The following is a 24,293-nucleotide window of genomic DNA, read 5'->3' on the forward strand; positions in this document are numbered from 1 at the left end:
CCAATGGTTTATTTTTTAAAACTAAGGAATTATAATGTTTTTTAATTTTAATAAATAAACTCTCTTATTTTTTTACTTTTATATATGATTCGTTTACATAAATTAACCCCCTTATTATCTAATTATTACAAACAAACCCCAAAACAAGAACCATGAGTCAAACTCACCATCTCTTCCTTGTCTTATGTCTCTCTTTAATCTATCTTCTTTCTCACATCAACCAACAATAGTAGCATCTTCTCTTCCTCTGATTTATGTTTTTCCATATCTTTTTCCGAATCATTGAACCGAGCTCTCTTAATTCCGATTTAGGCTCACGAGTTCAGCGACTAGACATATCGGGGGTAAAACTATTAAAATGAAATAATAATTAAACTGAAGAAGATGACCTAGATTCTACGGTTTTATTTCCTTCATAAGCTTCACCACACATTTCCTCTAGAGATCTTCTATTTGACTCTGTTACTAAGAAAGTAAAAAGCACTCCTAAGAAGTCCAGTCATGATATTATTAAAAGTGTAATTCTCACTCTAATTTCATCTGATAAATACAAGAACCCGAACGAACCCACTATTGCCCCTAACTCGCCACATGTTGCTGATATTCCATGGTGAGTTTTATTTTTTTATTATTGTTTTGAGGTTTGTTTATGAAAATTAGAAAATAAGGGGGTTAAAATAAATAAATATAAAGACAACCCCTTTGACTATCATTTGACATTTTCTGACACTGTCGGCCAGTTAAGATCGTGTTTGCTAACATAATCAACCTCAAAGTACTGTTTATCAACTTTTAAACCACATGGTTTATTTTGTACTTTTCCCTTTTTATTTTTATATATGATTCGTTTTCATATTTTCTTGTAATCAGAATTCTTAAAAAATAATAACAAAATTGTGAAGAAATTTCTAAAAAAAACAGTGAAGATATTAATTAAGAATTATATTATAGTACAATGAAAAAACAAATTAAATTAAACTATAAATTAAAATTCAATAATATACTTACCATACAAAAAAATTATAAAACCTCATTGAAATGGAAGCAAAAGAATTTATGATACTAGAAATTATTACAATCAAACTTTTCTAGTGTTGCACATAGTTCAATAGATTAAATATACACATTCGATTTTCGCTTTAACATAAGGATAAGAAACAAATTCAACTTGATGATAATCAATTTGCTTAATGGAATTTCATGAACACTAATGTATTCGAATTCAAGTATTCATTAGGGTACAATAACCTAAGATATCCAATTGAATCGGCTTAAGTTTATCGGTTCTTTGATTTCCATCTCTAAATAATGAGTAAATTACACTAATGGTACCTGAACTTTACCCTAATTCACACTTTGGTACCTAGATTACATTTTATCACAAAAATATACCCGAAGTAACAATGACCGGACAATTAAGTATATTTTACTGGTTAATGGCCGGTCAATGCGATTTTGACGAGTAAAGTACACTGATGGTACCTGAACTTTACCCTAATTCACATTTTGGTACCTGGATTTCATTTTGTCCAAAAAATACACTTCAAGTAAAGATGACTCAATATTTTCGTATATTTGACCGATCAGTGATTGATCAACCCGAGTTTGACCATTTTAAATTAAAAATTGAGACCAATCATACACTCAATTAACATAAAATTATAATACTTTCATTTAGCTCATAAATGACAATATTATAATTTTATGTTAATTGAGTGTATAGTGAGTCCCAATGTTTAGTTCATGTTACCCGGTCACTAACCGATCAAATGAACTAAACCTTTGAGTCACCTTTACTTCTGTTATGTTTTTAGGATAAAATAAAATTCAGGTACCGAAGTGTGAATTATGGTAAAGTTCGGGTACCATTAATGTAATTAACTCATGAAACTCGCGTTGACCGGTCATAACCGGTAAAAATATACTAAATTGTCCGGTCATCGTTACTTCAGGTATATTTTTGGGACAATGTAATCTAGGTACCAAAGTGTAAACTATGTAAAGTTCGGGTACCATTGGTGTAGTTTACCCCTAAATAACTAATTAAGACATTTAGTCAATATGTTCTTTGTTCTTTCACTACATACAATATTATTAAGTAAAACTTATTGAATAAATATATCCTTGGGGATGACGCATATATCAGTGCTATAAAACTCCAAGACTCTCGAATATATTAATTACTATAAAAAAATGCACATGAAAAGACTCGCAATTTGAGGAAGATGTGAGCGTATCAATTCTTCATCAATTTCAACAATTCATCTTCCTGTTAATTGGATTTTTTTCTTTTTCGGGTTGCATTCTTCTATTTAAGGAGGAGGAAGAAGGAAGATTGTCTTCCTTTTTCCTCCTTACACCATTCTGTTGTTTTATTTTTTTCTTTGTTCAATAAACTGTAGTTGGATTGCATATATTTCACGGAATCTCTTGTTCGGCTTGAATTGCATCTGTTGTTTATTATCTTTTCATTTGTAACATTTTTGATTTAGCAAGAGCAAAAATGGTAGATCTTATTCGTAGATCACTACATCTACGTGGTTGCAAAAGAAAGGATCCAGATCCGAAAATTCAGAAGGGTTTAAATGTTGAAGATTGGATTACAGAAGTTTCTCTGCAAATTTAGAGTTTCAGGAAGTATATGTTTCATCTGTTGTTTGTTTTATTTGTACCTTTAATGGTTTATTTTGCTTTTTGTAGTCATTTTCTTACCTTTGTTGTTTCTGTACTAGGCATAGCTTGTACTGATGTAAGGTTTTATTTCTTATTTTTCTTATTGTACTTGTTGTTTTCTTATCTATGAGATAATGTACGTATTTTCATTAAAAAAATAAGGCTTTGGCGCAAGAGTGAGGCAAAATATTAAATGATAACATGACAAATTCATAGTGTTTGTGCCTAGAATGGTGTACGTACATGCACAAACAAAACACATAGAACATATTTAAATGGATTATTTGAATGGGAGAAGAGAAATAAAATCAAGGCTAAAGTACTCGGTACTTGAATAGTTCCAAAACCAGATCAAATTTCACTATATTGTGCAAATACAACGTAGGTGGTCTAATGGTTTCATCTAGAGATGGAAATTAGTGGATGCTCTTCCACACTTTATCAACATCAATGGGTTTTTAATATGAAAACTGAATTTAACTAAATTGAATTATAACTACTTATAGGTAAAGCAATACATTTTTGACACTAAAAATTAAATTAAATTGTTAAATGTACTAATAATTTGAAAGATTGGTTTTAATACATAAACTTAATTCAAAAGGCAAATTCAATTAATTATAACCAGTTCAATGTATAAAAATAAAATTTTTGAAACTAAAAATTTAATCAAATAAAATTGTTAGTCTTAGTAAATTGAATCATATTTAGTTACAAGTAAAGCAATAAATTGTTTAACTTAAAGCTTCTAAATAGAGAAGATGGATATTAACAAATAATAATTCAATTGCCTTATATGTAGCCATGCTATATAAACTCCTCACTAATTAATTCTTCAAAACAACCATTAATCCCTCTCCAACAATTATATAATCCAAAAGAAGAGATACATATATATAGTATTTGTGATAATTATATATCTATAGATGGCTTCATTCACTCATTTCTTCATCATGGTTCTCATTATCTCTGGTTAAAAAGTTTTTTCACTCTATTTCCCCTTAATAATGATATTACTATTGTTATAAGATTATATATTGAGGAAATTTATTAATTTGAAAAAAAATATATTCTACAATATAGCTACAGGCACAATCCCGAAGGTGGTGGATGCACAAAGATGTCAAGACACAAGTAAAAGTATAACAGATATAAAACCGTGTATGCTTATTACCTGTCGCCAAGTATGCTACCAAAACCATCCAAATATGGGTGCAAGTACTCTATGTAATGTTGATCCAATCACCGGAGACTCTACTTGCATTTGTTACTATAATTGCTCCTATATATATATTTTAAGTATCGACTTGTCTTTTTTACACAGTTTATCTAATTTCTTTATAATAATTACTCTTTCATCATAAGAGTAGTCCTTATTTTGTTTTACGATGAGATGGACAAAGTATAATTAATAAGACAGAAGTATTTGTAAGATGTACCTACATGATTAATAAACATTATAATTATTAATTATTATATATCCCCTTTGATTTTTGTTTCTTTTATTAGTTGGTAATTATAGTACACGATACCGCTTGACATTTGATTATATGTTTCCTTTTATAAAAGCGTAGATTTTGAACCTTCTGTTTAGTGAATATCCTTAGTATTAGAGCGTATATTCTGGAAACAGGCCTTTATATTTGATTTGTTTCATTATCGGTTACAATGAAATTATTAAAATTTGATTTGATATGATTTGTACTTTCTGATACGCGATTTATCGCAGTTATTACTTCAATTTTAGAAATCTGATAATTCGTTCAATCAGTTATGATTTTCTGATTTATATATATATATACTATATGTTTTCAAACTGGTACAAGTGCTCAGTATATTTGTATCTGTTATATGGCCTCTCACCGATCTTCATAACATTAGGACTTTTCATTTGTCTTTGAGTCAGGTTGTCAGTTTGTCGTCAGTTGTGTCAGCATTAGAATCATGCATAAGATCGGTGAAGGCAATTATCTGTTATCTGTATCTTTTATTGGTAGCGCGCTTACCATTTATCTAGCCCTGGTGGTGTGCAGTATCACCACTCTGTTACACTGTACCATGTGTTTTAAAGCTTTTGTCTTATTTTCTGATTATTCTAATATTTGATATTTTGAAAGGCTTCAGTATTATATTTGACAATTGATTACCAGTATTTTGATTTGATTATCTAATATTGACCCTTTTGTTTAACTGATTTTGAAATACTATATTTTGAACTATATTTGTCATAATTTAAAAGTATCAGCCTATCTGCCTGTTCCTTTTCTACTGTGTGCTATAGCTACTGCTCACTGAGGTTTTCGCTTGTATAGACGAAAATCTCATACCACGTTGAATCTTTCTTTTTCAGATTAAGGTCCCTGTTCGTGAGGTAACCCTTGGATTGATGTTGAAGGAGACTGCTTAAGAATTTAGTTTTATTTTGTCCGTTAGAGAATTTTGATTATTGAGGTTTAGACTTGCACATTTGATTCTTTTAAGGTTTATTGATGTAATTGAGATGACTTTGATATTCTGTTAGTAAATTTTGGAATTTCTATTAGTTCAGAATTAAGGCTAGCATAGATTAAAGTTAACTTAATTTATGTGTCGGTCATGGCCTGGGTTGGGTCGTGACAAAGGTGGTATCAGAGCTAGGTTGTTACAATTGGTATCAGAGCCGACTCTCTACGTACGATGTGTGGTTCGGGGATGAACCAGGCGGAAGCTGGTGGGCCTGTAACGACCCGGTCCGGAGTGGGTGGCACCGAGGTAGAAGGCTTGAGCAAGGAGCGGCCCTAAGGGATGGCGATGGGGGTAGGAATGAATTGAATCCCACATCGGAAATGGAGAGGGAGCGATTGGGGCTTATTAGTAAGATATGAATCCAATACATGCAGACGCGTTTTAAAGCCGTGAGGCCCAATGCGTTGGAATTGGGCCAGAGAGGACAATATCTACATGGTATTGGACCAGGGTGTTACAATCAATTACTATCATAAAATATATGTATCACTTTTTTTATTCATCGAATGTATTACTTCATCCCCTTCCCAAAACCAATATTGTGTTATATATGAAATGGAACATAAACTAAATATTTATACTTTTAACAATAAGATTAACATTACAAACAAAATCAACAGTAAGAGATTAATTATATATTGATACATAATGGAATAAATCTAACAATCAAGATTGCAACAGAAATAACATCTTCTAGATAAAGTAGTAATTAATGAGCTTTGAATAAAATTGCAAGCTGAACCATTCTGTATACTCTTAAAGGTATACCTTTGCTACATTCTTCTATTGTACATGCTTCTAGATATAAGATTAAATATTATAAAAAGATAAATATAACAAAAGAATACCAACTAATAGAAGAAATAAAAATCAAAGGGGATGTATAATAATTAATAATTATAATGTTTATTAATCATGTAGGTACATCTTACAAATACTTCTGTCTTATTAATTATACTTTGTCCATCTCATCGTAAAACAAAATAAGGACTACTCTTATGATGAAAGAGTAATTATTATAAAGAAATTAGATAAACTGTGTAAAAAAGACAAGTCGATACTTAAAATATATATCTAGGAGCAATTATAGTAACAAATGCAAGTAGAGTCTCCGGTGATTGGATCAACATTGCATAGAGCACTTGCACCCGCATTTGGATGGTTTTGGTAGCATACTTGGCGACAGGTAATATGTAACGACCCGGTCCGGAGTGGGTGGTGCCGGGGTAAGAAGGCCTGAGCAAGGAGCGGCCCTAAGGGATGGCGATGGGGGCAGGTATGAACTGAATCCCACATCGGAAATGGAGAGGGAGTGATTGGGGCTTATTAGTAAGATGTGAATCCAATACATGCAGACGCGTTTTAAAGCCGTGAGGCCCAATATGTTGGAATTGGGCCAGAGCGGACAATATCTACATGGTATTGGATCGGGGTGTTACAATTGGTATCAGAGCCGACTCTCCACGTACGATGTGTGGTTCGGGGACGAACCAGACGGAAGCTGGTGGGCCTGTAACGACCCGGTCCGGAGTGGGTGGCGCCGGGGTAAGAAGGCCTGAGCAAGGAGCGGCCCTAAGGGATGGCGATGGGGGGCGATGGGGGCAGGAATGAACTGAATCCCACATCGGAAATGGAGAGAGAGTGATTGGGGCTTATTAGTAAGATGTGAATCCAATACATGCAGACGCGTTTTAAAGCCGTGAGGCCCAATGTGTTGGAATTGGGCCAGAGCGGACAATATCTACATGGTATTGGATCGGGGTGTTACATAATAAGCATACACGGTTTTATATCTGTTATACTTTTACTTGTGTCTTGACATCTTTGTGCATCCACCACCTTCGGGATTGTGCCTGCAGCTATATTGTAGAATATATTTTTTTTCAAATTAATAAATTTCCTCAATATATAATCTTATAACAATAGTAATATCATTATTAAGGGGAAATAGCGTGAAAAAACTTTTTAACCTGAGATAATGAGAACCATGATGAAGAAATGAGTGAATGAAGCCATCTATAGATATATAAATATCACAAATACTATATATATGTATCTCTTCTTTTGGATTATATAATTGTTGGAGAGGGATTAATGGTTGTTTTGAAGAATTAGAGAGGAGTTTATATAGCATGGCTACATATAAAGCAATTGAATTATTATTTGTTAATATCCATCTCTATTTAGAAGCTTTAAGTTAAAAAATTTATTGCTTTACTTGTAACTAAATATGATTCAATTTACTAAGACTAACAATTTTATTTAATTAAATTTTTAGTTTCACAATTTTTATTTTTATACGTTGAACTGGTTATAATTAATTGAATTTGCCTTTTGAATTAAGTTTATGTATTAAAACCAATCTTTCAAATTATTAGTACATTTAACAATTTAATTTAATTTTTAGTGTCAAAAATTTATTGCTTTACCTATAACTAGTTATAATTCAATTTAATTAAATTCAGTTTTCATATTAAAAACCCATTGATGTTGATAAAGTGTGGAAGAGCATCCACTAATTTCCATCTTTATATGAAACCATTAGACCACCTACGTTGTATGTGCATAATATAGTGAAATTTGATCTGGTTTTAGAACTATTCAAGTACCGAGTACTTTAGCCTTGATTTTATTTCTGCTTCTCCCATTCAAATAATCCATTTAAATATGTTCTATGTGTTTTGTTTGTGCATGTACGTACACCATTCTAGGCACAAACACTATGAATTTGTCATGTTATCATTTAATATTTTGCCTCACTCTTGCACCAAAGCCTTATTTTTTTTTTTTGATAAAAATGCGTACATTATCTCATAGATAAGAAAACAACAAGTACAATAAGAAAAATAAGGAATAAAACCTTACATCAGTACAAGCTATGCCTAGTACAGAAACAACAAAGGTAAGAAAATGACTACAAAGAGCAAAATAAACCATTAAAGGTACAAATAAAACAAACAACAGATGAAACATATACTTCCTGAAACTCTAAATTTGCAGAGAAGCTTCTGTAATCCAATCTTCAACATTTAAACCCTTCTGAATTTTCGGATCTGGATCCTTTCTTTTGCAACCACGTAGATGTACTGATCTACAAATAAGATCTACAATTTCTGCTCTTGCTAAATCAAAAAATGTTACAAATGAAAAGATAATAAACAACAGATGCAATTCAAGCCGAACAAGCGATTCGGTGAAATATATGCAATCCAACTACAGTTTATTGAACAAAGAAAAAAATAAAACAACAGAATGGTGTAAGGAGGAAAAAGGAAGACAATCTTCCTTCTTCCTCGTCCTTAAATAGAAGAATGCAACCCGAAAAGAAAAAAATCCAATTAACAGGAAGATGAATTATTGAAATTGATGAAGAATTGATACGCTCACATCTTCCTCAAATTGCGAGTCTTTTCATGTGCATTTTTTGTAGTAATTAATATATTCGAGAGTTTTGGAGTTTTATAGCATTGATATATGCGTCATCCCCAATGATATATTTATTCAATAAGTTTTACTTAATAATATTGTATGTAGTGAAAGAACAAAGAACATATTGACTAAATGTCTTGATTAGTTATTTAGAGATGGAAATCGAAGAACCGATGAACTTAAGCCAATTCAATTGGATATCTTAGGTTATTGTACCCTAATGAATACTTGAATTCGAATACATTAGTGTTCATGAAATTCCATTAAGCAAATTGATTATCATCAAGTTGAATTTGTTTCTTATCCTTATGTTAAAGCGAAAATCGAATGTGTATATTTAATCTATTGAACTATGTGCAACATTAGAAAAGTTTGATTGTAATAATTTCTAGTATAATAAATTCTTTTGCTTCCATTTCAATGAGGTTTTATAATTTTTTTATATGGTAAGTATATTATTGAATTTTAATTTAATTTGTTTTTTCATTGTACTATAATATAATTCTTAATTAATATCTTCACTGTTTTTTTTAGAAATTTCTTCACAATTTTGTTATTATTTTTTAAGAATTCTGATTACAAGAAAATATGAAAACGAATCATATATACAAATAAAAAGGAAAAAGTACAAAATAAACCATGTGGTTTGGGCCATTTTGAGACATAACCTATGTGGTTTAAAAGTTGATAAACAGTACTTTGAGGTTGATTATGTTAGCAAACACGATCTTAAATGACTGACAGTGTCAGAAAACGTCAAATGATAGTCAAAGGGGTTGTCTTTATATTTATTTATTTTAACCCCCTTATTTTCTAATTATCATAAACAAACCTCAAAACAATAATAAAAAAATAAAACTCACCATGGAATATCAGCAACATGTGGCAAGTTAGGGGCAATAGTGGGTTCGTTCGGGTTCTTGTATTTATCAGATGAAATTAGAGTGAGAATTACACTTTTAATAATATCATGACTGAACTTCTTAGGAGTGCTTTTTACTTTCTTAGTAACAGAGTCAAATAGAAGATCTCTAGAGGAAATGTGTGGTGAAGCTTATGAAGGAAATGAAATCGTAGAATCTAGGTCATCTTCTTCAGTTTAATTAGTGTCACGTCCGTGTCTAAATTTCTAGAATTTATATTTTGATATTAGTATATATTATAAGTATTAGGTGTGTGAAGTTAATTTGGTGCTATAGGAAAAGTTTGGAGTTAATTCGAGATTTTATGTATAAAGTAAAAGTTTAGAGTAATTTTTAAAAGATTATAGAAAGATGGAGGATCAAATGTGATATTTACTCAATTATTCTCAAATGTTCCAAAAAATGTTCCAGAGTATATTATATTAGTATACTCGATCATCATCTATTATTTATTTCATTTTCTTTTTCTATTCTTTTATATTCATCAGTTTTCTCTGAACCGTTTCTCCACCGTTTCTTTGATTTATAGATATTCACCGTCCGAATCACTTGAAATTGGAACCATAGCATCCTTATGCATAGATCTAAGTCCTAACCGAAGAGTTTTTGAGTTTCGGAAATGTTTGGAGGGGAAACGTCTTAGATAGAATTTAGAGGAGAATCGATCGGGTGTATTTTCTTCAATTAATAGTCAAGGTAAGTAACTATCAACTATATTTTGAGTTTTATGTATACAGATATATATATAATCAAAGAATTTTCAGAAATTGATATTTTAAGGTTATGCAGGAATTTTGTAAAATTGGGATTTTTCACGATCTTGCTTTTATTGTGAAATTATGGTTCGAATGAAGCTATTGACTATGCTTCTATGTGAGTTTCAGATTTTACTTGATTATGTTGATTTAAGGCTTGATTTGGTTGATTTACATATATACATATATGTTTTTGGTTTCAATGTATATATATAGTGAATAAAATGAATTTGATGATTTCTTACGAATTGTTTTTGGATTGAGAAATCTATTGTGGTTATTGTTGTTATTATTTTGGATTGAAGTTCAAAATATGATTTTTATGATACAAAAGGGCTAATTGAAGCCAAATGATTTATGGTTATGAAATAGTTTGGAATTTGATTGTGAAAGGAAATTTGAGCACGTTATGATTTTATGATTTTATATCCATCGAGAGTTATCCGGATCGGTGGTTTTATATTTGAAGACCATGTTCAGTGAGGGACATGGCCTGTGTACACAGTCTGAAGACCTATTGGGTATGGCAAAGAAGTGTCGGGTAAGACCATATGGGATAGGCAATGTTAAGAGACGTCTCGACTATATATGTGGTTATGGATTGATACTTAAGGGGAGAAACTCGAGGATGGATACAATGTTTTAAGTTCATTTGGATTATGTTTTCGGTTATGATTGATTTTGATATAAGGTTTTACGTTTGATTGATTACGAGTTGGTTTGATAAAACACTTATTTGATTACAAGTTGGTTTGATAAAACATTTATTTGATTGTGAATTGGTTTGATGAAACGTTTATTTGTTTTGATTCGTTTTGAGTATATTTTATAAGGTTTTGATTCAATCCCTTTATAAATGTATATATGTAGCTATGTTAAGTAAAGTTGGTTTTTATAGCTGATAGTTTCTTACTGAGATTTTTGTCTCACGTTTTTAAATGTTTTTAATGTTTTTAGGTAAGAAAGTACAGGATATAGAGAATGTTACCGACTGCTTAGGCGAGCTTTGGAAGTTGACTGCTTATTGTTAGAATTATGGTTAGAACTTTGGTATTGCGATTGTAATATAATGATATTTGGATAAATTGGAGACTCCTAAGTATTGATTATGATCTTTCTATTTCACGCCCGATGCCGATTGAGGTCGTTTAGGGTCGGGTGTGACAGTTTGGTATTGTCACGACCCAAACCAGGCCATGACCGGGCATAAATTAAGTAATCTTTAATCTATGCTAGCCTTAATTCTGAACTAATAGAATTTCCAAAATTTACTAACAGAATATCAAAGTCATCTCAATTACATCAATAAACCTTAAAAGAATCAAACTATTCGAGTCAAATCTCAATAATCAAAAGTCTCCAAAAATAGTATAAAGCTAAATCATTAAGCAGTCTCCTTCAACATCAATCCAAAGGTTACCTCACGAACAGGGACCTTAATCTGAAAAAGAAATATTCAACGTGGTATGAGATTTTCGTCTATACGAGCAAAAACCTCAGTGAGCAGTAGCTATAGCACACAACAGAAAAGGAACAGGCAGACATGCTGATACTTTTAAATTATGATAAATATAGTTTCAAATGTAGTATTCAAAAGCAGTTAAACAAAAGAGTCAATATTAGATAATCAAATCAAAGTACTGGTAATCAATTGTCAAAAATAATACTGAAGCCTTTCAAAATATCAGATATTAGAATAATAAGAAGATAAGACAAAAGCTTTAAAACACATGGTACAGTGTAACAGAGTGGTGATACTGCACACCACCAGGGCCAGATAAATGGTAAGCGCTACCAATAACAGATACGGATAACAGATAATCGCCTTCACCGATCTTATGCATGATTCTAATGCTGACACAACCGACGACAAACTGACAACTGACAACCTGACTCAAAGACAAATGCAAGGACCTAATGTTATGAAGATCGGTGAGAGGCCAGATAACAGATACAGATATACTGAGCACTTGTACCCGTTTGAAAACATATACTATACATATATAAATCAGAAAATCATAACTGATTGAACGAATTATCAGATTTCTAAAACAAAGGTAATAACTGTGATAAATCGCGTATCAGAAACTACAAATCATATCAAACCAAATTTTAATAAATTCATTGTACCTGATAATAAAACAAATCAATATAAAGGCATGTTCCCAGAATATACGTTCTAATACTAAGGATATTTAGTAAAAATAAGGTTTAAGCTATACGTTTCTTAGGAACGAAAATATACCATCAAACGCTAATTTTTGATAAACAGTTTAAATTCTGTTATTTTAATCAAATAGTGTCGTGTACCATAATTACCACTCACCTGGTATCCAAACGAATGATATATCTAAGAACCCCGATAGCTCGCCACTCAATCGAGAGAAACATTATGTCCTATGAATTCAAATGGAGAGAAACATTATTAAATTGGTCTAAAACTAGGATCGAATCTAAATTAATGGGGGTTAAAGTTTGTTTAGAAAGAAAAGAGAAAGAAACGAAACAGTATACTTAGACTGATAAATATAGCTATTTTGGGTTTTCTGGAAAAAAATGAATTAGGAAATATCAATCTAACTAAAATCAAAACTTAGTCTTTTAACATTTTAAATCAAACAATAATAATAAAGAATATAGAATAAAATAATAGTAATTAAAATCAAATTATATCATACTTCAAATGGTGGGTATTGTGTAAAATGAAGCTTTCTCATTCATGGATTTGAAACCACCCAGAAAACGATATATATATATATATATATATATATATATATATATATATATATATATATATATATATAAATTAATATTATGAAAAACATTTACTTATTAAATTAAAGAAGAAAGGGGTTATAGGGACATGTTTACATTTCTCATTGGAACATCAAAACAATTTGAACCCAAAACCAAAATCTGACATAAAGTTTCAATTAATAAAAAAAATATTTCTATGCAACCATGAAATAGAAAAACACCTACCTCGGAAAAATCGAAAACAGCAATGGAGTGGAAGGTAATGTAAATTAATACTTGCAGGCGCTCACTCCCACCCTCAATGGACGGCGGCTATGTTTCACAAAGGAAGAAGCAGTTTTTTGTTCTTTTCTTTAAGGTAAAAGCGGTGAATAGGTTTAGAATTGGTAAAGACAAATGTTTATATATATATATAAAATAAAATAAAAATAAAATATAAATACTTAATTATTTTATTTTAAATCTGATAAAATTAGGATTGTTACATTCTTCCCCCCTAAGAGAAATTCGGTCCCCGAATTTAATTTATTAGGACACTAACCTGGACTGTCAAATAAATTAGGATATCTAACTCGCATCTCGGATTCAGTCTCCCAAGTGGCTTCACTACTTAAGTGGTTTTGCCAAAGAACTTTAACTAAAGGAATTTCTTTTGAACGCAGCTTTCGAACTTGGTTGTCTAAGATGCAAATGGGTTGCTCTTCATAGGTCAAATCATCCCTAACTTGTATAGTTTGAGGTTGCAAAATATGGGAAGCATCAGGAATATATTTCCTAAGCATCGATATATGGAATACTGGGTGAACCTTAGAGAAATCAGGTGGAAGAGCTAACCGATATGCAACTGCACCGATCTTTTCAAGAATCTCAAACAGACCAACATAACGCGGACTCAATTTTCCTTTCTTGTCAAACCGCATGATTCCTTTCATCGGAGAGACCTTCAAAAACACATGATCACCGACCTGAAATTCCACATTCTTGCGCCTCGGATCAACATAACTCTTTTGCCTACTCTAAGCTGTTAAGAGTCTATCACGGATAACACGAACTTTATCTGAAGTCAACTGTATCAACTCAGGTCTAGTGAGTCTCCTTTCTCCAACCTCATCCCAACAAATCGGCGACCGACACTTACGACCATACAAAGCTTCATAAGGTGCCATCTCAATGCTAGCTTGATAGCTATTGTTATAGGCAAACTCTACCAGAGGTAAATGATGATCCCAATTTTGACCAAAATCAAAGATACAAGCTCGAAGCATATCCTCTAGAGTCTGAATAGTCCTCTCTGACTGTCCATCCGTCTGAGGATGAAAAGCGGTGCTAAACTGAAGTTTTGTACCAAGTGCTTCTTGAAATTTCTTCCAGAACCGAGAAGTGAATTGAGTACCACGATCTGACACAATAGAGACTAGAACTCCATGAAGTCTAACAATCTCATCAATGTATAACTGAGCAAGCTTAGAGAAATCATAAGTTGTCTTCACATGAAGAAAATGAGCTGACTTAGTTAGATGATCGACTATCACCCAAATAGAATCATACCCTCCCCTGGTACGAGGCAATCCTACCACGAAGTCCATAGCTATATTCTCCCACTTCCACTCAGGAATGGGTAATGGTTGGAGCAACCCAGACGGTCTCTGATGTTCTGCCTTGACTTGTTGACAAGTAAGGCATTTAGCAACAAAGTCTGCAACATCTCTCTTTATTCCACTCCACCAGTATAACTCCCTTAAATCTCTATACATCTTAGTGGAACCAGGATGAACTGTATAAGCTGAACAGTGTGCTTCCTCCAAAATTTCCCTTTTTATATCATCAACATCAGGAACACACAGTCTAGTCCCATAACGAAGAACTCCATCGTCACCAATCACGAAGTCTTGAACCTTACTCTGACAAACATGATCCCTAACTTTACACAATTGAGGATCTTCTTGTTAGGCTGCCTTGATTCTATCTAACAGAATAGGTCTAACACGAAAATGAGCTACTAACGCTTCAGATGTTGCCTCGAATTCTACTCCTTGATTAATCAATTCATGAATATCACCAATCAAAGGTCTCCTCACTACGGAAAGATGAGCTAAGCTACCCAGAGATTTCCTACTTAAAGCATCTGCTACAACGTTTGCTTTTCCTGGATGGTACTGAATTGTGCAATCATAATCCTTGAGAAACTCCACCCATCTTCTCTGCCTCAAATTCAAATCACGCTGATCAAAGATGTATTTGAGACTTTTATGGTCAGTGAAAATCTCACATGTCTCCCCATACAAGTAATGTCTCCATATCTTGAGGGCAAAGATCACTGCTGCCATTTCCAAATCATGAGTTGGATAATTCTTTTCATGCTGCTTTAATTGGCGAGAAGCATATGCAATCACATGACCATGTTGCATCAATACACATCCCAGACCAACCCTTGAAGCATCACAAAACACTGTGTAGCCCCCGGATCCAGATGGAAGGGCTAACACTGGTGCTGAAGTCAAATGAACTTTCAATTCTTCAAAACTCTTCTCACACGCTTCTGACCACTGAAACTTCACATTCTTCTGGGTTAACTTAGTTAAAGGAAAAGCTACTCGAGAAAAGTCTTGTACAAAACGTCGATAGTAACCCGCTAATCCAAGAAAACTTCGAATCTCCGACACTGAACTAGGCCTTGGCCAATGAAGAACAGCATCAACCTTCTTCTGATCAACACTCGCCCCATCTTTGGATACAACGTGCCCTAAGAATGCGACACTATCCAACCGGAATTCACATTTTGAGAACTTGGCATACAACTGGTTCTCTCTTAGGGTCTGTAAAACAAGCCTTAGATGCTGCTCATGTTCTTCTTTACTTTTAGAATACACCAGAATGTCATCTATGAACACTATCACAAAACGATCAAGGAAGGGCTTGAACACCCTATTCATTAGATCCATAAAAGCTGCAGGAGCATTAGTGAGACCAAAAGGCATCACCAGAAATTCATAGTGACCTTACCTAGTCCTGAAAGCTGTCTTAGGTATGTCAATATTTTTAACCCGCAACTGATGATAACCGGACCTCAGATCGATCTTAGAAAAGTACTTTGCACCCTGGAGCTGATCAAATAGATCATCAATTCGAGGAAGATGGTATTTGTTACGTATTGTGACCTTGTTCAATTGTCGATAATCAATGCACAATCTCATTGATCCATCTTTCTTCTTCACAAACAACACAGGAGCACCCCAAGGAGAGACACTAGGGCGGATGAACCCTTTGTCAAGCAAGTGATATAACCCGGGTTGAAAATCCGGATTCTCATATGGAGCGAATACGTCAACCAGATGGACCTGTTACTCGAGCACGTGCTAAGCAGTTTGAAGAGGAGCTCCAAACATATGTGGTGCAAATGTTGGATATGTCGGACCAAATTGACACTAGTGGAATTCAAGAAGCTATAACTTTTTCATACCTTTCTGGTTATTCGGAAAGCGGACACATCAAAGAAACCGAACATGGACTAAACAAAACAAGCGGTGAAATTGAGTCAAAAATCACCATGTGAATTTTAACCATTTGGATTTATTGGGAAAATAAAATCAATTCAATATGAATTGATTTAATTATTTCAATGGTCAAAATGACAAATTCAACACAATGTGAACCTTATCAATTCCATATGAATTGACTTGGTTTTTCATTATTGGGTTTTCATTGTATGGAAACATTTATGTAGTATTTTGTTTTTATGGTTGACTAAGTTAATTCCCTAATTACCCTTGTACTATTGTTATTGTTTAAGGTACATAAGGGGCAATTCTAGTCATAGTTTATTTGTGTTTTATGTATTTAAGGGTGAGCCCTTTCATTTGTAAAAGGCACCTTTGATTAAATAAGAAAAAGAGTTTGTGAGTGATTTCTCTTGTGTTCTTTGGGGCACTACTTTGAACAGTTCGGGATTAAAATTCTAATTGTTGGAGACTGGGATTGGGTCTTTACAACCTAGTTTTGTAAGGGTTCTTTTCTGTCCGACCCTGATTCGTTAGCTTTCCTAGGGATCAAATCTAGTTGTCGGGTTTTCGAGGCACTGTTCCTCGTGGGTTCGCATCAGTTTGGTATCAGAGCTGAGCTCTAACTTTTCAGGTTTTAACTATCCGTAATTTTTTTTATTTTTTTATCCAAAATCTCAAAAAAAAAATTAATTAGAATTTCTGTTTATTTTAGAATTTTGAATCATTATCTTAATATTGTTCCTAAATACCTTGGTTAATATTTCCTTGAGTTTTGTGTTCAAAAAAAAATCTTCCTGCCACATTCACGTGACAAGGAGATAAATATCATTTTTTTTTCTTTTGAAGGGTCCATCAATTATGGTGTTTGATTTCTTTTTGTAAATTAAAACAAAAAATTCAACAAAAGCATAGTAAAAAAAAATCCAAAAAAAGTGCATTAAAAAAAAAGACTATGCACAAAAAAAAATTACAGTTGATATAAAAAAAAGAAATATTAAGTATAGAAACTTCTATTTTTAAATCTTAATTCCATTTTTTTTTTCTTTTTATCTATTAAATTTCCAAATCGTAAATATTATATTTTGGTTATCGAGTTGCTTAACTGCGTTCCGTTCATTGTTTAACGTTTTTGCTTCTTAAGTTGTACGATTAAATTTTGGTTTTTGACTGTTAAGATTTTTAAACTGAATTGGTTCTACTGAGTTCTTTAAAGAACACTATAAGAGAAATCGAGTGGTAAAAGGCACAGAGTGGTGAGTATATTAGAGAGAATAGCCAAAAAAAAATCGAGTGAAACACCGAGTGAATCGTGAGGCTTTTTTTTATTATATTTTACTTGATCTATTTAAATTTCTTTTGCACAATAATATGGCAGACGATCAAGTGTTAACGATGCTAAACCGATTGATGGAACGTATGGACGCCATGGAGGAAAGTCATCGAATTGCTCTAGAAGCAAATCGAGTTGGTGGAGAAAACCGGCGTGATAATGAAGAAAGATGGAATAGACAGCGGGATGATAATGCTAGAGATGACAGGGGTCTTGGAAATGTAAAACTAATAATTCCCTCGTTCAATGGTAAAAGCGATCCTGAAGCTTACCTAGAATGGGAGAAAAAAATTGAACTCATATTCGACTGTCACAATTATTCAGAGGAGAAGAAGGTGAGAGCAGCAGTAATTGAGTTCACAGATTATGCATTAGTCTGGTGGGATCAACTTGTCACCACGAGAACCAGATGTAGAGAGCCGCAAGTTGAATCGTGGGATGAAATGAAAACTGTTATGAGAAAGCGGTTTGTCCCTAATGACTACTATGAAGGTTTATATAGAAAATTGCAAGTCCTTCAACAAGGTTCAAAGAGTGTAGAGGCATATTTCAAGGAGATGGAGATAGCAATGTTGAGAGCCGATGTCGTTGAAGATCGAAGAGCTACCAAGTCTCGATTTTTAGCTGGTCTTAATCGGGACATAGCTAATATTGTCGAGTTGCAACACTGTGTAGACGTGGAAGATATGGTACATGCAGCAAAGATAGTAGAACGACAACTCAAGGAGAGAAAGTATGACAAATCCTACGCGGGAGGTTCATCATCTTCTAACTCTAATTGGAAGAACCGGTGGGGTAACCAAGAGAAAGGAAGCAGATTTCCTTCAAAGTTTGACAATGCCAAACACAAGTCAGACTCGATTGACAAAAATAAGCAGAAGGGAGAAGAGAAACCGAGACCAAGCAAACTTCAGTGTTTCAAATGTTTGGGATTCGGTCACATAGCATCCGAATGCATAAATAGACGAGCCATGATCATGAGGGGCGGAGAAGTAGTCACTGACACTGAAAGTGACTGTGATGAGGCCGAAGAAGAAGACGAAGACTCTGAGGAGGCGGAAGGCTTCACTACAGCCGAACGAGGGGAGTCATTAGTCGTCTTACGACTATTGAATTCTCAAATGAAGATTGTCGAGGACAAGATACAACGGGAAAACATCTTCCACACTCGATGTCTCGTGCAAGGCAAGGTATGTAGTGTGATTATTGATAGTGGTAGTTGTGCTAATGTAGCTAGTACCACCTTAGTAGAGAAGCTAGGGTTACCGGTCACAAAGCACCCGCGCCCTTATAAATTACAATGGTTAAATGATTGTGGGGAGATTAAAGTAAATAGACAAGTCTTAGTGTCACTCAAAATTGGGCAATACAAAGATGAAATACTGTGTGATGTAGTACCCATGCAAGCTGGTCATATTTTGTTAGGTAGACCATGGCAGTTTGATAGAGATGCTATTCATTTAGGGAGAAAGAACCATTATAGTTTTGAACATGTTGGTAAAAAAATTGTTTTAGCTCCCTTAACGCCTACAGAGGTCTATGAAGACCAAATCAAGCTTAGAAATCATAGTGGGGCTGTTTATAATAAAACTCATGTATCATCTGATGATAACCGAGAGTCGAGAGAAAAGCATGGTGAGAAGAGTGATGAAAATGAGGATTTGGTGAGAGAAAAGCAAAATTCAAAAAAAAATGAGAGAATAGATAATGATGTGGCCAAAGAGCGAGAGAGCCGAGGTAAAAATAATTCTGAAATTACAAAAGGAGATGGGCCACATGCAAAAGGAGAGTCAAGAGAGAATAATAGTGTGGGGCGGGGTAAGGTTAATTTCTTTGCAAGGTCCAGCGAGGTTAAGTATGCTCTTTCTGTAAATAAGCCTGTCTTATTACTTGTTTATAGAGAAGCATATGTAAGTCAAGCTAATAATGTCCTGCCTAGTTCTTGTATTTCACTTTTGCAGGAATATCAAGATGCCATGCCCGAGGAATTGCCTGAAGGATTACCACCTATTCGGGGCATCGAACATCAGATCGACCTAGTACCTGGGGCAGTCATTCCTAACCGTCCAGCATATCGGTGTAATCCTGAGGAAACGAAGGAGTTACAACGTCAAGTAGAGGAGTTACTTGCTAAAGGGTATGTGAGGGAGTCGATGAGCCCATGTGCCGTACCTGTGCTTCTTGTTCCAAAAAAAGACGGAAGTTGGAGAATGTGTGTTGATTGTCGAGCCGTCAACAACATTACGGTAAAATATCGTCACCATATTCCTAGGTTAGATGATATGTTGGATGAATTACATGGAGCTATTGTGTTTAGTAAAATAGACTTGAAAAGTGGATACCATCAGATTAGGATGAAAGAAGGGGATGAATGGAAAACCGCATTTAAAACTAAACACAGATTGTATGAATGGCTCGTTATGCCTTTTGGTCTGACCAATGCACCGTCAACTTTTATGCGCTTAATGAATCATATGTTGCGTGCATTTATAGGCAAGTTTGTGGTGGTCTACTTTGATGACATATTGGTATATAGTAGGTCTTTAGAAGAGCATTTAGGTCACTTAAGGAGTGTCTTTGATGTGCTTAGAAAAGAACAATTATATGCTAACTTGTCTAAATGTTCCTTTTGCACAGACCAAATTATTTTCCTTGGTTATCTTGTGTCTGCTAAAGGAATTAAAGTAGACGAGGAAAAGGTTAAGGCAATCCGCGATTGGCCTACACCTAGTAGTGTGTCTGAGGTGCAAAGCTTTCATGGCTTAGCATCATTCTACAGACGATTTGTGAGGGACTTTAGCACTTTAGCTGCTCCCCTCACCGAAGTGATTAAAAAGACAGTAGGATTTTCATGGGGAATAGAACAGGAGAATGCTTTTAATACTTTGAAGGATAAATTATGTTCTGCTCCTGTACTTGCATTACCTAACTTTGAGAAAGCATTTGAGATTGAATGTGATGCCTCCGGCATAGGTATTGGTGATGTTTTGATGCAGGATAAAAGACCAATTGCTTTCTTTAGTGAGAAGTTGAGTGGGGCTGCACTTAATTACCCCACTTATGACAAAGAGTTATATGCTCTAGTGAGGGCATTGGAAACATGGCAGCATTACCTTTGGCCTAAGGAGTTTGTTATTCATTCTGATCACGAGTCCCTAAAACACCTCAAGGGACAAGGTAAGTTGAATAGACGACATGCCCGGTGGATGGAGTTTATTGAGACTTTTCCATATACTATTCAATACAAGCAAGGTAAAGAAAATGTGGTGGCTGATGCACTATCGCGCATGTATATTCTTTTAAGTTCCTTGAATATTAAGCTCTTGGGATTTACACATCTTAAGGAGTTGTATAAAGGTGATGTTGATTTTGGTGATATGTATCTTGCATGCGGTAAGACTGCGGTGGATAAATTCTATTTACTTGATGGCTTTTTATTCCGTGAAAATAGACTATGTGTGCCACAATGTTCATATCAAGAATTGCTTGTCCAGGAAGCCCACGATGGTGGACTGATGGGACATTTTGGGGTTCGTAAGACTTTCGATATTTTGCATGAACATTTCTTTTGGCCAAAAATACGTAGGGATGTCAACAGACTTTGTTCTAGGTGCATCGCTTGTAAAAAGGCTAAGTCTAAGGTTTTGTCCCAAGGTCTCTATACACCGTTACCCGTGCTTACAGAACCCTGGGTAGATATTTCTATGGATTTTATTGTTGGGTTACCTAGGACAAAAAAAGGTCGTGATTCCATTTTTGTTGTGGTTGATAGGTTTAGCAAAATGTCACATTTCATTGCATGCAATAAAACCGATGATGCTACCAATGTTGCTGACCTTTTCTTTCGAGAGGTCGTAAAGTTGCATGGAATACCAAAAACTATAGTATCCGACTGAGATGCTAAATTTTTAAGTTATTTTTGGCGTGTTTTGTGGAGTCGATTGGGCACTAAGCTTTTGTATTCTACTGCTTATCATCCTCAAACGGATGGACAACCCGAGGTCGTTAATCGAACTCTTGGTCAAATTTTGCGTACTGTGGTTGGGAAAAATCTTAAGAATTGGGAATAGTGTTTACCTATGGTAGAATTTGCATATAATCGTAGTATTCACTCCGCTACTTTGTTTTCACCATTTGAAGTTGTTTATGGTCTTAACCCTCTTACTCCTATGGACTTACTACCTTTACCTGTGGATGCCAGGTCTAGCACAGATGGTGCTAAAAAGGCAGAATTGGTGCAATCCATTCATGAGAAGGTTCGCAAGCACATTGAAGAAAAAAATAGAAAGGTTGCTTCTAAAGTAAATAAACATCGTAAACGAGTTGTGTTTGCACCTGGTGATTTAGTGTGGGTGCATTTTCAAAAAGGGAGATTTCCAGGACTTCGTAAAAATAAGCTTCAACCCCGAGGCGATGGTCCTTTTTGAGTTTTGGAGCGTGTTAATGACAACGCTGACAAAATTGATTTACCTGGTGAGTATAATGTATCTGCTACTTTTAATGTTACTGATTTATCTTTTTATGACGCAGATTCTGATTCGAGGTCGAATCCTTCTGAGGAGGGAGGGAATGATATAACCCGGGTTGAAAATCCGGATTCTCATATGGAGCGAATACGTCAACCAGATGGACCTGTTACTCGAGCACGTGCTAAGCAGCTTGAAGAGGAGCTCCAAACATATGTGGTGCAAATGTTGGATATGTCGGACCAAATTGACACTGGTGGAATTCAAGAAGCTATAACTTTTTCATACCTCTCTGGTTATTCGGAAAGAGGACACATCAAAGAAACCGAACATGGACTAAACAAAACAAGCGGTGAAATTGAGTCAAAAATCACCATGTGAATTTTAACCATTTGGATTTATTGGGAAAATAAAATCAATTCAATATGAATTGATTTAATTATTTCAATGGTCAAAATGACAAATTCAACACAATGTGAACCTTATCAATTCCATATGAATTGACTTGGTTTTTCATTATTGGGTTTTCATTGTATGGAAACATTTATGTAGTATTTTGTTTTTATGGTTGCCTAAGTTAATTCCCTAATTACCCTTGTACTATTGTTATTGTTTAAGGTACATAAGGGGCAATTCTAGTCATAGTTTATTTGTGTTTTATGTATTTAAGGGTGAGCCCTTTCATTTGTAAAAGGCACCTTTGATTAAATAAGAAAAAGAGTTTGTGAGTGATTTCTCTTGTGTTCTTTGGGTTACTACTTTGAACAGTTCGGGATTAAAATCCTTAATTGTTGGAGACTGGGATTGGGTCTTTACAACCTAGTTTTGTAAGGGTTCTTTTATGTCCGACCCTGATTCGTTAGCTTTCCTAGGGATCAAATCTAGTTGTCGGGTTTTCGAGGCACTGTTCCTCGTGGGTTCGCATCAGCAAGTCTTGCAGTTGTTCCTTCAACTCCTTTAGTTCAGCAGGAGCCATTTGGCAAGGAGGCATAGATATGGGTCTTGTTTCGGGTGCTAAGTCAACACAGAAATCGATTACTCTCTTAGGTGGCAAACCTGGAAAATCTTCCGGAAAGACGTCAATAAACTCATTCACCACATCAACATTCTCCAACTCGATACCCATGGCTTGAGTATCTTTAACATAGGCTAGAAACCCTTCACAGTTCTTATACAACAATCTTCTTGCAGTAATAGCAGAAATAAGACTATGTGGAGCCATGCTATGATCTCCTTGAAATTGAAATTCTATCTCCCCAGGAATTTTGAAAGTTACTAACTTGCTATAACAGTTTAAAGAGGCATGATATGAGGCTAACCAATCCATTCCCAAAAGCACATCAAAATCTAACATTTCAAGTAATACAAGATCAGCTAAGAGTTCCCTTTCCCCTACTTTTACTATGAAATTCTTAAAAGTTAGATTTATGTCAAGGACATCTCCTATAGGTGTTGCCACAGATAAAGGACAGTCTAACATAGTGGGTGGTACACCAAATTTCATAGAAAAACAAGGAGAAACAAAGGAATGTGTAGCACCAGGATCAATCAAAACTCTAGCATCAAATGAACATATAGAAATGGTACCTGTCACCACTGCATTAGATGCTTGAGCATCCTGCTGTGTCAGAGCAAAGGCTCTAGACTGACCTTGACATGTTGTTGCATGATTAGGAGCTGAATTGGGGCCTTGACCACCCTGACCTCGACCTCCTGAACTCTGGCCTCTACCACCATACTGAGAAGATGGCTGAGTACCGATAAAAGGAGCAGAATCTGTATCCTGACTCACAGCTAGTGTTGTGTTACTGCTTGGGCAATCCTTTCTTCTATGTCCCACCTGACCACAACCAAAACAAGCCCCAGTTACTCGATGGCATAGAGAGTTACCATGGAATTTACCGCAAAGCTGGCAAGTAGGGAATGACGATCTAGAGGAACTTTGACTATTCTGA

General features: G+C 34.5%; 1 pseudogene; it reads left to right on the top strand.

Annotated features, from left to right (window-relative positions):
• The first annotated feature begins 18,315 nt into the window (after positions 1-18,315).
• On the top strand, positions 18,316-22,719 carry LOC136229036 (uncharacterized; annotated as a pseudogene).
• Positions 22,720-24,293: the final 1,574 nt, after the last annotated feature.

Source organism: Euphorbia lathyris, chromosome 5 (genome assembly GCF_963576675.1).
Source record: "Euphorbia lathyris chromosome 5, ddEupLath1.1, whole genome shotgun sequence".
Taxonomy (NCBI): Eukaryota; Viridiplantae; Streptophyta; class Magnoliopsida; order Malpighiales; family Euphorbiaceae; genus Euphorbia; species Euphorbia lathyris.